This window comes from Ananas comosus, linkage group 19 (genome assembly GCF_001540865.1).
Source record: "Ananas comosus cultivar F153 linkage group 19, ASM154086v1, whole genome shotgun sequence".
Lineage (NCBI taxonomy): Eukaryota > Viridiplantae > Streptophyta > Magnoliopsida > Poales > Bromeliaceae > Ananas > Ananas comosus.
In genome coordinates, this window is record NC_033639.1 from 4,870,659 (window position 1) to 4,887,354 (window position 16,696).

General features: G+C 42.3%; 1 long non-coding RNA gene across 1 annotated transcript; it reads left to right on the forward strand.

The window, feature by feature from the left end:
* LOC109724689 lies at positions 1,080-2,595 on the forward strand. Its single transcript, XR_002220045.1, has 3 exons — positions 1,080-1,217; positions 1,418-1,590; positions 2,408-2,595. It is a non-coding gene; the product is annotated as an uncharacterized LOC109724689 (long non-coding RNA).

The window sequence follows — 16,696 nt, forward strand, 5'->3', positions numbered from 1 at the left end:
TAGTCTATGAAGGATTTTGCTTGTTTAATGGTATAAACAAATCTAAATCAATTGAACTTTGGTTCGAAAAAATTTTAAACTATTTAAAACAAGAACTATACTTTTCATCTTGATTACAAGAATCCTTTCATCATTTTTCTGAAGGACATTTATTTTTAGCTGTTTATTTTTTGTGTCCACTTGATGCACAAGATAACAATATTAAAAACATATAAAATTGGATCTCTAAATACTTCAAATAGTATAGATCATGTTCGATAGTACCGTTCATCAATTTGGAGGCTTTATCATTGTGACACCCCAATAATCCCACATCAGATAGTTTTGGCTAGATATATATAAGCTTGATTATGTTAGAAATAATAACTGACTTAAGCATTTTGGGCCGGTGGTTTGGATCCAATAAGTTATTATTGCTGGCGGATCGGATCGTTACAATCATCGAAAACAAATCGGTAGTAATAGAACCCATTTGTGCTATTGATAGTATTTGTAACATATTGAATCTCCGGGTTGTAATACTAACTTTGATCTAATTGATCAAAGTGAGGCTTAAGCTTGTTGTGTGATGTCCCCGAGCAATTCTGAATGCGTGGGAATGATTAGAAGTGATTTTCGGAGGTATTTAGATGTTTTCGGCGCAAACCGGTGCGAAAATGAACTCCCGGAGCTATTCTGCTGTTAAAGTACGGAATTGGCACTTGGTACCGGTACCAGAGCAATGCAGTACCGGTACCCCGCCAGTGTGCGTTTGTAAAGGATACAGGGTTCGGACCATACGGGCTGGTGTACACCGGTACTGGAGTTGGGTACCGGTACTGGACAGGTCTGGTACCGGTACTGGTGAGGAATACCGGTACTGTGTAGCAGCGTAAAATACGTGGCTCACGGGTTCGAGGGGCTGGTATCGGTACTAAGTCCCAAGTATCGGTACCCAGTCTGTGAGGGACTAAATTGTGAGGGTTGAATATGATTTGTTCGGGGGCTTAATTACAATTGTTCAAGCCTATATAAATAACCCACTCTCACACCTGTCCTCCCCATGTAAGAACACTTTGCATTCTTCTCCCAAACCTCATTCTCCTCATTCTCCTATCCTTCTCTCTCTAGAAGGCTTCTCCAATGAGGGATTAAAGGGATTTGAAGCTTGGAAATTGGGGATTTTTGTGAAGAGCTAGTCCAAGAGCAAGAGGAAGTTGTTGAAGCAAGAACCTAAGGTAGGTTTCTTGTGAATTTTTGTTAGAGTTTGGTTTAAACTCCCTAGTTGAGTTGGTTTTGAGTTTCTTGGATTTCTAGAGCTTCTTTCATGCTATGAAATCCTAGGAAAATCTATATTTTGGGTATCTTGTATGAACCCTAAGGGGAAAATTGGGATTTTGCCATCTATGAGAGTTAACCTAGGTTTGATCTCTTGTAGCCCCAATTGGAGAATAAATCGACGCGTTGGGAGACTCGGATCGAGATTCTGACAAGTTTACATTGAGTTATTGAGGAAAAACCTCGTTTCGACTTCGTTTGTCGTGGGGCGAGAGGAGTGATTGTTCATAAATCGTGGGAAGTGGTTTTCTCGCATTCCGGCATCACTTGAAGGTGGGTGGTGCTATCCGAAGTCATCGAATGGCCTATTATGTCTTTGTAACTTTTTTGAGAATACATGTATACGTATAGGTTGATATTCATGCATTATAGGGTTGAGATTGTTATGCGGCTAAATGTGATATGTGGTCTAATTGTATGCTTTGGAAACAAAAAATACATATGGACAATGGATAGTAAACATAGAACCCTATAGTTGTATGAACAAGTATTGACTATGACAATAGTTAACAAAGTGACATTGTGAATAGACAGTATGAGTAGCACCAAGTGGTGTGAATAGTAAACAAGGAAAACGAACTTGTGACATTGTGATATTATCATGAGATAAAATGATTAGCATCTTGATTGGACATGCTAAGTATAGAGTTGTGGCATTGTATTCTCTAAGTGAAGATTGGATCGTACTCACAAGTAGTCTAATGCTCAAGGTAGGTCGCTCCACCTTGGGCAGTGAGCTCCAAAGTGTCATCAACTGGGTTGATAGTGGAATTCTCCCTAGTAGACGGTTCCATCGGGTTGTAGCGGAATCCTCCCCAACAAAAGGGATTTGGTTGGTGAGTCGTAGTTAACCAAATGGTTAACCAAGTTAATTGGGTAATGGTAATAATGACATGCATGCATAAGCTTCATGAGTTATATGTTGTCCTTTCTAGCTTTGTACAGACATTGTAGTAGATATAGTTTGGTTACTATCTGTTTATCTTTTCTTGCTTACATATGCCTGGATAGACCTAGTGGGTGAGTCGGCAAGGTTAGCAGTCGAGCCCACTGGGAACTTTCATTAGTTCTCACGCCACTAACCTTGCAGATCCTAGTGCGAGCGGAGCGATCGAGGATCGGAGCAAGGGTATTGCGCCCTAGATAGCGGGCCTCTGTTGAGTATAGCATGCACCCGGTTTATGTTTATTTTGGTAGCTTGATGAAAAGTATCATGTAAATTAACTATATGACATAGACATGATGTATGTATTTGGAGAACTATGGTGTAATTTTTGGATAATGGATGTAATATGAAACTTGTATTTGGTTTCAATTTGGTTATGGACAATGAATGTTTAGATAGTATTACTTTCGCTTTTGTTGTTGTATCGCTTGCCCTCGTGCAAGCTATGTATAAATAAATTTATCCCTGGGCGAATTTATTATACATGTTGTGGTGGTTGTTGAGCCTTGGCGGATAGAGGAGGCTTTGTCTGTTCGGCGTCTGTTTGATATGCCCGAACCGACCAAATTGGTGGTCACGGGGAGTGACAGTATTCTAACTCAATTCTCTCAAGGTAGTTGGAGCTTTCTGACTTTTTAGCCCTTGGATCAAGGATAGTGCGGTTGGGATGATAATGGTCCGCCCTATGGTTGAGTGATCCTCTTGGGCTTTAGTAGTCCCTCTAGGAGAATAATATTAATTCAAAGGTTAGAAATGATCAAAGAGGTTGATTCAAGGGTCAAAAACTTGGAAGCACCAACTCTTTTATACTTTCAGAAGCACCATAGTCGGACTATATATTATATATAGTTTAAGAGAGTGAGAAAGATAGTATGTTACTGACTTCGTTTTTTTTTTTTTAGAAATAAACTTAGTTTAAATTATGAAGTACAAGACATCAAATTTGAGACCGTAAATATCAACTATCAAATCTTTTCCATTTGCACTAAAAATGGTGGGCGGAAGTAGGATTTACATATGATTATGGGAGATTTGCCATTGATTGATGCGCACAAATGTATAGATACACTGGGTGTAGCTAATATTTTTTATTTTTTTTATCTCCAAAGGTAATTAAAGAAGGATAGAGATTAAAGTGAAACACGTTTTACAATTTAGGATTTCAATTTTAGTTTAAGAGTGATTTTTGTTCGAGTTATGTAATTTTACAAAGTATTTCGATATATCAAGATATTTTGGATTTTTAAACGAAATTACTACTTGTTGGGGCCAATAATAAAATGCGAGGTGGCATGTCGGTGCATAGTTCAGCTAGAACCCTCAGAAGTCAGGATTAAATGGGTTTTGGTGCACTCGGAGTAATAAAGGAATAATAGCACAACCGCAAAGCATAACTGCAAACGGTTATGAGTAGTTTGGATCGGCTTGTAGTGGCCTGCAAAAATAGGGAAGTGGCCGATCGTGGGCAATAACTGAACAGTAACAGCAGAATATAAATAGGCAAAATGCCTAAAAGGAGGCCTTTTTCCCGAGAACAGAAGACCACTTTTTATTTCCTTTGTACTTTTCTTCGCATTTCTAGGAGTAGTCTTTATGTAATCTTTTCCTTTCTCGCATTTACTTTCTTACCTAGGAGTAGTTCTAAGTTAGAGTCCCGGAGTCTGTATGCCCTAAAGACACACTCTCTTTTGTACAAGTCGTTAGACTCAATTTCAATATATATAAAGGCATTCGGCTCTTCAGCTGACCCAACCACTGTGTATTGCATCCACTCGGCTCATTCAGCCGAACCTAGTCAACAGTAAAGGTATTCGAACTCGTTTGATCCGATCCCTCATCAGCTGAATCGCTCGATCTGTCGGAGGGCGCAAACTTTGGGGGTCACTACTTGAAGCTGTACTTAATCCCTGCACGCTTCCCGAGGGGGATTTTTGAGCAGGTCAAAGGTTGGGGAGATCGGCTCATAGCAATTTTTGGCATACCCGGTGGGACACATTTAGGTAAATTTATTTTCTTACAGGAGCTATGGCTGATGATAATGCTATGAACCTACGCAACAGGGTCGTTCCACAAAATTCTGGGAACGATCAAACCAGCAATTCTGATAATACAGTAGAGCACCAAGCAGTCTTGCCAGTCGAAGGCGAGGCTAGTGGTTAATCTGACCAGCAAGAGCCAAATTTGGCTCAAGCGCTTGGACAGATAACACGGATCCTACAAGTGTTGGAACAAAATAGTCACAGAAGTACTGCTCGTTTAAATGTAGTCTTGGTCGCAATTACAGCTGCTAATGAGAATATTGCCCGAATAGGGCAATTGTTGACACAAAACGAGCAGCCTATGGCAGGTCTACAAGGACCTGTGACTACACCAGTATTACAAAATCCTATAACAGCGGTGAATGGTCAACCTCAACACTAGGGGGCACCTTTTCAAGCGGCTTATAGACCCACTGTTTTAAATGCCGGCCAACAATCAGAAATAGCGTGGGGGTTACCTCCTCCGCCGCCACTGGCGACATATCAGCCCCAAAATGTAGGGGTTAGAGTTGGGGGACAAGCCCCAAATGCTGCTATGCAGGGAGTAAATCCTGCAGTACAAAATTTTGGACTACCCCCAGGACCGAACCCGGTTCAAGCGCGAGCTCCTATTCCTATACAAGGGAACAATAATGAAATTTACGATCAAATCGAGGAAGCTATCCAAAATACCTTCAGAGTTGGGGTGAGGCTGACAATGTGGCTTGTATTTAGATCCCCTTACCTTGTAAATATAGATGCAGAACATCCTTATCCGGCAAATTGGAAAATACCGAAATTCGACAAATTTTCAGGCGATGAGATCGAAAACACGATCGAACACGTCGCGCGATTTACGGCTCAATGTCGAGAGGCCGCTGCAGATCCTTTCCTGAAACTTAGGTTATTTAATACCTCGTTAATCAAGACTGCATTTACTTGGTATACGAGCCTGCAAGCCAATTATGTCTGATATTGGGACGAATTGGAAAGAAAATTCCATGAGCAGTTTTATAGATCAGAGCCGGAACTTTCGGTTGCTGATCTTACTCAGTTCAGATAGAGAACAGGGGAATTGGTTGAAGAATATTTGAACTGATTCAAAACGGGAAAAAGCCGTTGTTTTGTGAGAATGCCAGAATCAGAATTTGCTAAAATGACATTCAATGGTCTTCATTTCAAAATCAAAGACCATTTCGAAGACAAATATTTTTCAAATCTTTTCGATTTGGGGGTTCGGGTTGCTCAATATGAGCAATTTAGAAAAGGGAATAATGAAAATCGGCCTAGATGGAGCTAAAATAAAGATTGGAGCAAGAGAAAAGAGAAAAATATTTTTTTTCTTGAAGAATCTTCGGCTCAAGATGAGCCGGACATGTCTGAGAAAATAGAGGATTCGGCTGATGAAGCCGAAATATATGGTGCTGAAATGGTAAAAAACCGCCAGCCATATAAGTGTGCTCTACTTAAACTCGCCAAATCTAGCGAAGTGAAAGCACGAGTAGCAGCATATGCTTATTCTTTCGATGTGTAGAAAACCGATCTGATTTTTGATCGGTTGCTAAAAGATGGACGAATTCAACTTCAGGCCCTCTGGAGAAGAATTGAAAAGGAGAAGATATTGTAAATGGCACCACTCATGGAGTCATAGAACAAACGATTGCACTGCCTTTAAAAGGCAGATTCAAAAGAAAATAAATGAAGGTCGGCTCATATTTGCCAATCCAGAAAATAAAAATATGGAAGTTGACAAAGATCTTTTTCCCTCGCAGGTCAATATGGTGGATATCAAAGGGAAGACTCCTGCGGACAGGAAGACCGATGATGGAATTGCATATACCAAAAGGACGTTACGGCTATGCATAAGATGCAAGGTTGAAATGACTAGAAAAGATTGTGAAGCGATCATTCATGAAAAGAAGTTATACGGTGAATGGAAAGAATTCATAGCGTTTCCCGAGGAATGGGCAGACATACTCGAGGCGGAGAACAACTTGAAAGAAGGTTCGGAAGAAGCATTTAACGATTCCGAACAAGAGGTCGATTCTGTGAAAGACAAGAGAGACCTATTAATGCAAAAGGACTTAAATGATTATTACAACAGTCGAAGGGAAGAGCGCAACAGCCGATGGAGTTATCCTGAGAAACCATTCGGATCTCAACAAAGATTCCCAGGATATCGGCCAAACTGGCAACACCAGGCCAGGCCGAGACCTGAACCTAAATTTGAAGAGATGATCGAATGGGACATAGAGTTCCTTGGTTGGAGGTTAATCAATGAACTCGGCGTTCAACCCTGGCCGAGACCCTGGGAGAGAAGGGAGATCCTGAGAGAGCATCTCAGGACAATAAAAGTACTTTCAAATGTGCCAGTCGATCAATGGCACAAGGCAAATGTATCGGCCAAATGGCATGAGCCGACACTAACGAAAACTTAGAAGTGTCAGCAGCAAAGGTTACAAGCCGATGCAAGACAACACTATGAGGAAGCTAAAGGGATGAAACTGAATGTATGGAGGTGACCTCATGAACAACAACCTCCCTTTAGGCCTATGAAGAATGACCATGAGGCAGGTGGTTCGGTACCTGTCTCCTGGTTAAAATCCAAAATAGAACGGCCACTTCCGGCCGAGCCGGAAAAGAAAGCACCTTGGAAGGAGCTGGAAGAAAAAATAGCCTCTTTGGATACCATAATCAAATGAGATAGATGGCCTCCTAAAGAGAGAGAGGCACGCTTGGAAAGTGATTCCTCAGCCGAGACGGCAAAGGAATCTGAAGAGAAGAAACAAAAGATACAGAGAAAATTGGCTGATGAAGGTCTAGCCGATGTGAACATGGTGTATTCTCTGCCTCAATCATTCATGGTGGAGTCTATCGAATATGAAGAAACAATATATGATGGAGATGAGCTCACGGTGGCTCAACTTCAGTTAGAAGATGCCAAACCAGCCGATTAGGTGGTTTTTGAAAAATTATCGATTATGCAGACAAGATTCATGAGGCCTTTGTTTATAAGGGCTTTGATAGAAGGTCGGCCGGTAGGCCGAATAATGGTAGACGAAGGATCAATGGTCAATGTCATGCCCACTTCTTTCTTTAAGAAATTAGGCAAAAGTAAAGATGAATTGAAGCCTACTGACACAATCATGACCGACTTTACTGGTAGCGGTCAACAAGCCAAGGGTGTGCTTACAACCGAGCTCATGGTAGGATCTAAAACATTACGAACAGCCTTTTTTGTGGTGGATGTAGATAGCCACTACAACTTATTGCTCGGGCGTGACTGGATTCACGTGAACGAGTGTGTACCTTCAACGCTCCACGAAAAATTATTTCAATGGATAGGAGATAAAGTGGAGGAAATTAGGGCCGAGGGGCGGTCCCAAATAGTGGATATTAACTCGGAGGGAATCGACCATATCAATTGGGCCAATACTGATCCAGATGAAATCTCCTTTGTACGGGTGACAGAGGAAGGAGTTCAATTAATAGTTGTGAAAGACGAGGAAGCAATGGTGGCAGCCAAAGAGCCACCAAGCTGGTTGAAATGGAACACCGAGAGTCAGGAACCGAAGCTTTAGAAAAGCTTCGGGAAAATAAGCCGATCGAGGAGGTCGGCTATTGTAGTAAATCGGCTGACAAGGCCGATGAAATATCATGCATCAAAACAGCCAAGTTGGCCGAATATGACTTGCTCACAAAATCGGCTATGGGGGCCGATAAGGAAATATTCAATGAATCAGTAGGTATAACAGCTGAGCCGAGTAAAAATAATAGAACTCGGAAAGCAGCCGAGCCTAATGACGAAAATGGCTCAGAAATTCATAAAATTATGGAGGAACCTAGGGAGGAGTCACCTATCAAGGTCGGCGACAAGAAACTGGAGACCCAAGATCCATTGATAGAAGTAAATTTGGGGTCCGATGAAGATAAGCGGCCGGCGTACATCAGTGCCAAACTTTCGGCTCAACAGCAGGAGAAACTGAAGGAGTTGCTGGTAAAATATAAAGACTGCTTTGCCTAAAATTATAAGGAGATGCTAGATTTGAGCCGAGAAATTGTAGAGCATAGGCTCCCTATTAAAAAAGGGTTTAGGCCTTACAAACAACCGGCTGGTAGATTTGAGTCGAGTATTGTACTCTAAATTAAAAATAAAATTAAAAATTTGTTAAAGGCCGGCTTTATTAGAGCGGCTCGTTATGTTGATTGGGTGTCTAATATAGTTCCAGTACGAAAAAAGAATGACAAACTTAAAGTTTGCATTGATTTTAGGAACTTGAATATGGCTACACCTAAAGATGAATACCCAATGCAATAGCTGATATGCTAGTGGATTTGGCAGCTGGGCATGAAATCCTATCTTTATGAATGGACATGTAGATTATAATCAAATCTTTATTGCCGAAGAGGACGTAGCTAAAACAGCTTTTAGATTCCCAGGGTCTATTGGGACCTTCGAATGGGTAGTAATGCCGTTCGGCTTGAAGAATGTTGGAGCTACTTATCAAAGGGCAATGAATTTCATTTTTCATGATTTGATCGGCAAATTGTTGGAAGTTTATATCGATGATATCGTTGTAAAATCAAAATCGCTAGCTGATCATTGGGCAGATTTAGAACTCGCCTTTGAAAGAATGAGAAAATATAATTTGAAAATGAATTCTTTAAAGTGTGCCTTTGGAGTTTTGGCGGAAAATTTTTTCGAATTTCTAGTACACAAAAAGGGGATTGAAATTGATAAAAATAAGGCTAAAGCTATGCTGGAATTGCCGCCGCCAAAAAATAAAAAGGAGTTAGAAAGTTTATTAGGAAAAATTAATTATTTGAGGCGTTTTATATCAAACTTAGCCGGTAGAATAGGAGTTTTCACTCCATTGATTCGGCTTAAAAATCAGGACTCAGGAAGAGTTTAGTTGGACAGAAGAACATTAAGAAACATTTGAAAATATAAAAAAAATATTTAGCAAACCCTCCAAGGCCAGCAGATAAAGTTGTACATATCGGCAATTGAAAAATTGTGCATGGCATTATATTATGCTTGTACAAAATTGAAATATTATATTTTACCGACAGAAGTGTCAGTGATCTGTAAAATTGACGTGGTAAAATATATGTTATCAAAGCCTGTACAAAGAGGACGAATCGGGCGGTGGATATTAGCGTTGTTTGAATTTTCTCTTAGTTATGTCCTGGCAAAAACTGTCAAGGGGCAAGCGATAGCTAATTTCTTGGCTGATCTTCCTTGTGTCAAGATCGAAGAGCCGAGGCAAAGTCTAGTCGGGTGTTAACCTTGGACACTTTATTTCGATGGTTCAAAAACAGCCGAATTCGCGGGAGCTGGAGTGGTTATACAATCTCCCGAAGGATATATTCATCAGTTCGCTTTTGAATTAGATTTCGGCTGCTCTAACAATCAAGCCGAGTATAAGGCCCTAATAATTGGCCTTGAAATTCTACAAGAATTAGAAGTATGCTCACTCAAAGTCATTGGTGATTCACAATTAGTGATCAAGCAAGTAAATGGAGAATACTGATGTGAAAATCGAAACTTGCAGAATTACTTGAAGAAAATAATAGAATTACTCTGCAGTTTCGGGGAAGTTGAGTTCATACACTTAACAAGAGAAGAGAATGAACATACTAATGAGCTAGCTCAATCGGGTTCAAGATATAAAGAGCTGAGACTAGATCAAGTGAAAGTAGAGCGAAGATTATTACTGTAATGTATTGGATTCTTAATATAAAAGTAAATATAAATAAAAATAGTGTAAGATACTATTTTTATTGGACTTAAAGAAGTAAAATATAAGTCAGAGCGATTTGTGCTGAAATCGGAACCGAAACCGAAAACTTAGAGTTTTCTGTAAAGAATGGGATTGATATTTTAGCAGAAAATTCACAGTGCCAGAAAATTATGAAAATCTGAAATATATCAGGATTATTTTTATGAGGCTAGATTTAAAATTACATGTCATTCCGACACCCGAAAAGTGGAAAATAAAATCGGACTGCTATCTACTAGAGATTTTGGGTCGGTAGAGCTTGCGATGACAAAAAATGGTCGAAACTGAAAAGTTAAGTAATTTCCTTTTTATTAGCTTAAACCGAGCCTGACTGTCAAATTTGAGAGAAAACGGACATTCAGAAGGGCTCCGGCGAAGAGGAACAGATTCTGAGCTTCTAAACTGAAATTGTGTTAATGTTGGAGGTTGACTATCAAAAGGGGTTTTGACCCTTTCTTCTTCCTCCCACAGCCAACACACTCCACACACACACGTATGGAGAGGGAGAGAGAAACCCTCCCTTTCTCTCTCTAGATATCTTCTTAATCTCTTTATCTCTTTCTCCCAAATTCGGAGGCTTGGTGGAGAACGGGCTTGGGAACGCGTGCAGAGCGTCGGATCGGGTTTTCGTGCACCCGGTTGAGCGGCGTGCTTCTGTCTCGGCGTTCGCATTTCGGTAAGTGTTTGGGATTTGGTTTAATCCTTGATACTTAGTGTTCTAATGGTCTCTAAAGTATTTCTAGCATGTTGCTTCATTTAATTTCGGATTATTTGGAGGTTATTTTCATGCTAGGGTTAGAGATGAGGGTTTTGGGATTTGGAGGGTTTTGATCTCATTTAACCCTTTAGCTCTCTAATTGAAGGTTAGAGAGGAGCCTTTGAAGACCCTAGGTCACGGATTGATGTTCGGTTGCCGATTGCAAGTTCGGTCGAACCGGACCACGTGTGCCGCGGGAGGCCGATTGCAAGTGACTATAAGCAATCAGAGAGCGTTGCGAGGTGGGTTGTGCTCACCGAAAATACTAGCTCACTTCCATGTCGAAGTGAAGTGTTAATTATCATCGATGCATATATGGTGGTTAGTTGGTGGTTAGTTGTAAAACTATAAATGCATGAGATGAATGCTACGATTGAACTACCATAGATGATGCATGGTTACTATTGATGCATGTATGTATATTTGGTAGGTTGTACATAATAATGTGAATGTAGAAATCATATTATGTTTGATGTTGTTACTTACCATGAGATACTAGATGAATGCATGACATAGAGGCTATATGAATGCATGAGATGGAATATGCATGTTGGCATATTTAGGATTATGCTAGATGACATATATATATGCATTGTAGGATTGTAGTTGTAGCATTTCGATTCCTTATGCTTTTCTAGTTGATATCATATTGTGAGATGGACACATGATATAGTGGATATGTAAGGAATTGAGTCTTGACATCGAAAATCCTATAGTGCCGGATCAAGAGATGAACTTGATGCAAGTGTAGCGACAAAACGAGTGGCATGTAAATCAATGTGGTTGAGACACTTACAACATAATGATGTAAATGAGTGGCATTTGAATCTAGTGTAGTTGAACAATATGGCATTTGAACATAGGGATAGTTGAGTTCCTGAGTGATTGTAAACCTTAGTTGGTAGGGTATTCTTAGTGGGTGAGGATTGGATCATACTCACATAGTCTGTTTTGAGCTTGGTAGTGGTCGCTCCACCCAAGTAGTGCATTTCGGAGTTGTCACATGAGGGGCAGATGTAGTTGTCCCACAGGCGGTCTCAGGTAGGGTAAATGCGGTGTAGTTTCTCACCTATGGGAATTGAGATGTGAGTCGGGGCGAACCTTCAGGTTAGCCAGTGAGATTGGGTGACAAGCATATGAGCTATAGTTGAATCCCAGTAGAGAGGATTCGGTATCCCAGTTGAGTGGATTTAAGGCTGAGGTGCATGTGAGACGTTCTTCACCTCGAGCCTGGCTTTACGCGGTACTCCGCAGTTGATTGACTCAAGATTGAGTCGGGTGGATAGCTTGGTAAAGGTAGATGAAATCTTATGAGCAGAGTTATAATTGAAATGAATCTAAGATAGAGAAAAACTTAGAAGTCAATTGGATGAGCTATTAATAGTAGGATTGAAAATAGAATTGGTCGATCTACTTAGCTTATTGCATGATTTGCATTATTGCATGATTTGCATTGTTGCATGTTGAGAGGCATAACTTATATTGTAATACTTGTTATATATATANAGATAGAGGAAAACTTAGATGTCATTTCGATGAGCAATAGATAGCGAGACAGAAAGTAGAAGCAGTTGATCTACTTATATTGTTGCACGTTGAGTTGCACGACTTACATTGATGCATGTTGAGTTGTATGATTTGTATTGTTGCATGTTGTGAGGCATGAACATGATAAATGTTAGTTGCATAAAATATTTGATGAAAAATATATATTTGTGGATATTTGTTGGACTAACATATTGCAGTGCCTCCTTCGGACCTGGTGGGTCGAGCTCTTCCCTTGGGTGGCCTTACCCATTGGGAACAATGGACAATAGTTCTCACCCCACGTTGTTTTGGGGATTACAGGTTCATACGCGAGCGGCGCGGCGGTGCGAGGAAAGGGCATTGCTACGTAGATAGCGCCCTACCATTCTGACCAGAGATAATATTACCCCAAGTCGGCCTAAATACGGGTTGTAGAAAAGAAGAAAATAATATTGTAATAATATTGATTGTATTTGGAAGTCAAATATAAATGAAATTGTAATGTGTAAAACCTGGGATGAATGCTTGTAATAGCATAGTTGCATTTATGTTTTTGATACTTCATTATGCAATCCTTACTTGATTATTTTTCCTGGTTGGAACCTCGCGTTTGTATGGATTGTGACGCCTAGGACGTAGAGAGGAGACTGTCCGTTCGGCGGTCTGTCGGCGTGCCCGAATCCGACCAAATAGGCGGGTCTCGGGGCGTGACAGATAAAGTGGTATTGGAGCATAAAGAGAATAATAGAAATAGTTTAGTTGGACCTAGGAGACCCTAGGATAGTAAACCATAGAGGTTAAGTCTCGTGAGAGACGAGGACTTGTGACTTGCGGCGAAAGGTTAATGGATTGGGTTGTGTTGTAAACCTCTAAAACGGATATTAGAGGTAGACTCAAGGTGAGGTTTATTCTCAACCGAAGGTGTTCATGTTGGACGCGTACAACATGAAACCGAGTGATGAGAATAGACGCCTTTGCGTGACTTCAGCCCGATTTGAGTCGGTGTTAATTGTCTCATCTTCGAGGATCGATCGAGTGTCGTGTTTCGAGAAATGATGGCACCGCGTAGGCGATCTTCGTCTATATCAGCACGGGATGGGCCAAGTTGTGTCCCTAGGCAATTTGAGGCGAGCGAAGACTTGGAACTTCGCGAGCTTTGGCGGCCCTTATGGCCTTCGAGAAATTAACGGAATCCTCGTTGCGTTAAATCACTTTTGGTCAAAATGACCAAAGTGTGACGAAAGGGATGGTTGGACGAAGTCCATACGATATTCCAACAATGTTGGAAGGGTTAGAGGTGAATACTGAATGGGATTAATGAGTTTTAGCATTGCTTGGCGTGAAATGGAGCTAAGCACTGCCAGAACTGCAACCTAGGCGCTGCGTACCGGTACTGAAGAGGAGTGGTACCGGTACCAGGCAAGCAAGCCGAGAGGCATGCTCTCGGGTTTGGTTATTGTGGGGCTTATATAAACCCCACGCCTCCTCCTTTCTTGTTCACAGCAGAGAGTACCCATTCAACTCCATGTTTCTCCATCTTTCTCTCTAGGAACTCTTCCCTAGTGGGATTGGTGGAGATTGGAGGAGATTTGAAGATTGGGCCTTGTGGATAGAACAAGGCCGTACAATTGTGCGGGTGGAGCGCGAGTCTTGTTGTAAGGAAAAAGGAAAAGGGACGGCCAATGAGTGGATCCGCTGGTCAGTCAAGTTCTTAACAAACTTGGATGTATTCGCGCTCGCGATCCCGAGCCCCGGGGACCTATCGCACTCGGTCCTCGGCAAGATGCGTTATTTGTGGGGGCTTTCGTTGCCCACAACAGTGTGATCAATGAGAGAGCAAGTGCTACAGGTGTGGGCGACCGGGCCATGTGCGAGACGAGTGTCTGCAAGGCAGTAGCCGGGCCTTGACACTGGTGATGACCTTTTTCTCTCTGGGACAGCCTGCAGGTGTGCCACCTGCGGTATGGTCGACAGAGCGAGCATTAGGGGCGATGCAACCGGAGGGTTCGCGGCGGGTGCCAAGTGGCCATGGATGCGCGACTCGGGTTGTGGAACCTGCTGCTACCGACGATGCCATGGCAGGTATGAGTTAAATGAAGCAAACATATGCTTCTGCAGGATATAAAGTTGGTGCATTGCATGCATGTGTCATATGGTCAGTTCTACTATTTATACATTAGTATAGTAGAGACCGAGTGGATGGGTAAGTGTAGATACCCGGGCATGCTTATGCGGTGAGAGTGTAGTGCCTGCTGGAGCAAGTAGAGAGCCTGATGGCACTAGCAAATTACTGGTGATGGTCTATGGATGAAAGATGATGTGACTCGTGGTAGAAATGGAAAATGGCAGACTGACTCTCGAAGCAATGTGAGTAGTTGATTGCGAGTGTTGAGCCATGGTACTTGAGGATCTCTTGAGAGTCCGAAAATTACGGATGTCGCTCCGATAGATCGAACAGGGAAAGTAGAATCACTGTTGAGAGAGTAGTTGGTTAGTTACCGAGTACGAGTATGTGGGCCTAGTAGTACCTCCAATTGAGGTGGGCGAGTTGTGCTCGTGGAGCCGGTGTGCTTAGGCAAAGTTGCCTAATGCTGTTCTTAGTGTGGAACGCTGTAGAAGCGTATGACGCTCGAGTGCGGATACTCGTAGAGTGCGGGTATGGATCAGCCGAGAGAGTGAGTTGGCAGTAGCACTTCAGCATTGCTAAGTGTGAAGCGGGCTATGGATCGCTCGTAGGGTTGGTGGCTCGCACTATGTGCTTAGGAGCTGATAGTGGTATGTATGACTCGATAAAGCTTGTCGGGTAGGATGACGACGACGGATGTTGCTTGAGGACGATCCGTGCCTGGACCATTTGTGGACTACGGAGCTTGGGGCCATATGGGCAGGCGCAGTCAGCTGTGTAGAACAGCGGCCCGGTACCTACGGGTAGGGCAGAGTTTTGGTCAGGGTGGTAGTCCAAGCTTAGACCCGGGAGCGTGGAATGCCATGTGTTGGATCGTGTGATCGATGATACACCGAGTGTGTAGTGACCTAACCCGAGGATATGACGTGGTTTGGGGTTATGGTTGCTCCTGGTTGGAGTGTGTACGAATTCCCAAGTGAGAATTTCGCCCAGTGATGATTGGGTTTACGCTTCCGAGCGAGAGACGCTGTATGTAGTTGAGACAGGTTTAGGCTACAGGCATACGTAGGATTGGTGACCATCGGTTTACCTGTGGAAACTGAGATAAGCGGTTTGGTTGATAACTCTGTCGAGGAGTTTGGCTTGGATTCACGAACGGAGCGTTTGTGTGAGCTCGTTGCGAGAGCAGTTTGATATTGGCCGTGGCAATTAAAAGGGAAAGTAAAGTGGTCTCTAGGAGACACTTGGATAGTGGTAAGCCACGTGAGGTTTGGAGATAGTGCTCTCAAGTAAATTGGAAATTGGGATGTGTCGAGTGTGCCATACCGTAGTAGAGCAAAGATCCGGCTGTGACTGAAGCACTCGCGATTGGGCGATGCACCAGTGATATTGCTTCTGAGCAATGTCGGTGATCAAATCGGAGTGTGTTCCCTAGGGGGAAAGTATGTTAATGTCCTCAATGGCTTGATAGGTCGAGTTGAGGTGTGATTAAAGTTTCGAGGACGAAACATTTTTTAAGTGGGGTGGAATGTAATTGTAACACACTGAACTTTAGCAAATTGCAAGGTTCGAGTGTTTGATCTGTGTTATGAATTTTTTCAGATATTCTAGAGGGTCGTAGATAGTGTTCCGGCCTATGACTCGCATCCCGAGGAGCGAGGGTAAAAACTTAGCGCCAAAGTCCCGAAAATGAGAAAATTGGGCTGCTCTCGGGTTTTGCCTCTGCAGAGCAGAGTACCGGTACTGCATCGGGCCCGTACCAGTATGGAGGTGGTACTGGTACTGTATCGAGCTAGTATCGGTACCCAGTTCAATTGTTCGCCAACCCGAGGCTCGGGTTTGCGCGTAGTGCTTGCCGGTACCGGTACTCTTTTCCGCGTACCGGTACGCAGTGCAGCTCGCAGACTGCAGTTTTTGAGGGGTGTTTTTGCTATTGTAGCAACACAATAAAGCCCCCCACGCCCCTTGCTGGTTTCCTGAGATTGGAAACCCAGGAGAACAAGGTAAGGGAGCTCTCCTCTTCCTTTCTTTTATTCCCTCTCATTTTTGTTGGGATTTTTGATGATTAATCACCTCTTTTTGCTTCTTGGTGCTATTTCTACTGTGAGAGAAGTCTTAGAGCTTGGATTGGAGCTTGTTGGAGGAGAGATCTTCAACCCTAACTCATTCCTTGATTGAAGCTTCTAAAGAGGTTAGTAACATGTTTCTCTCTTTTGATTCATG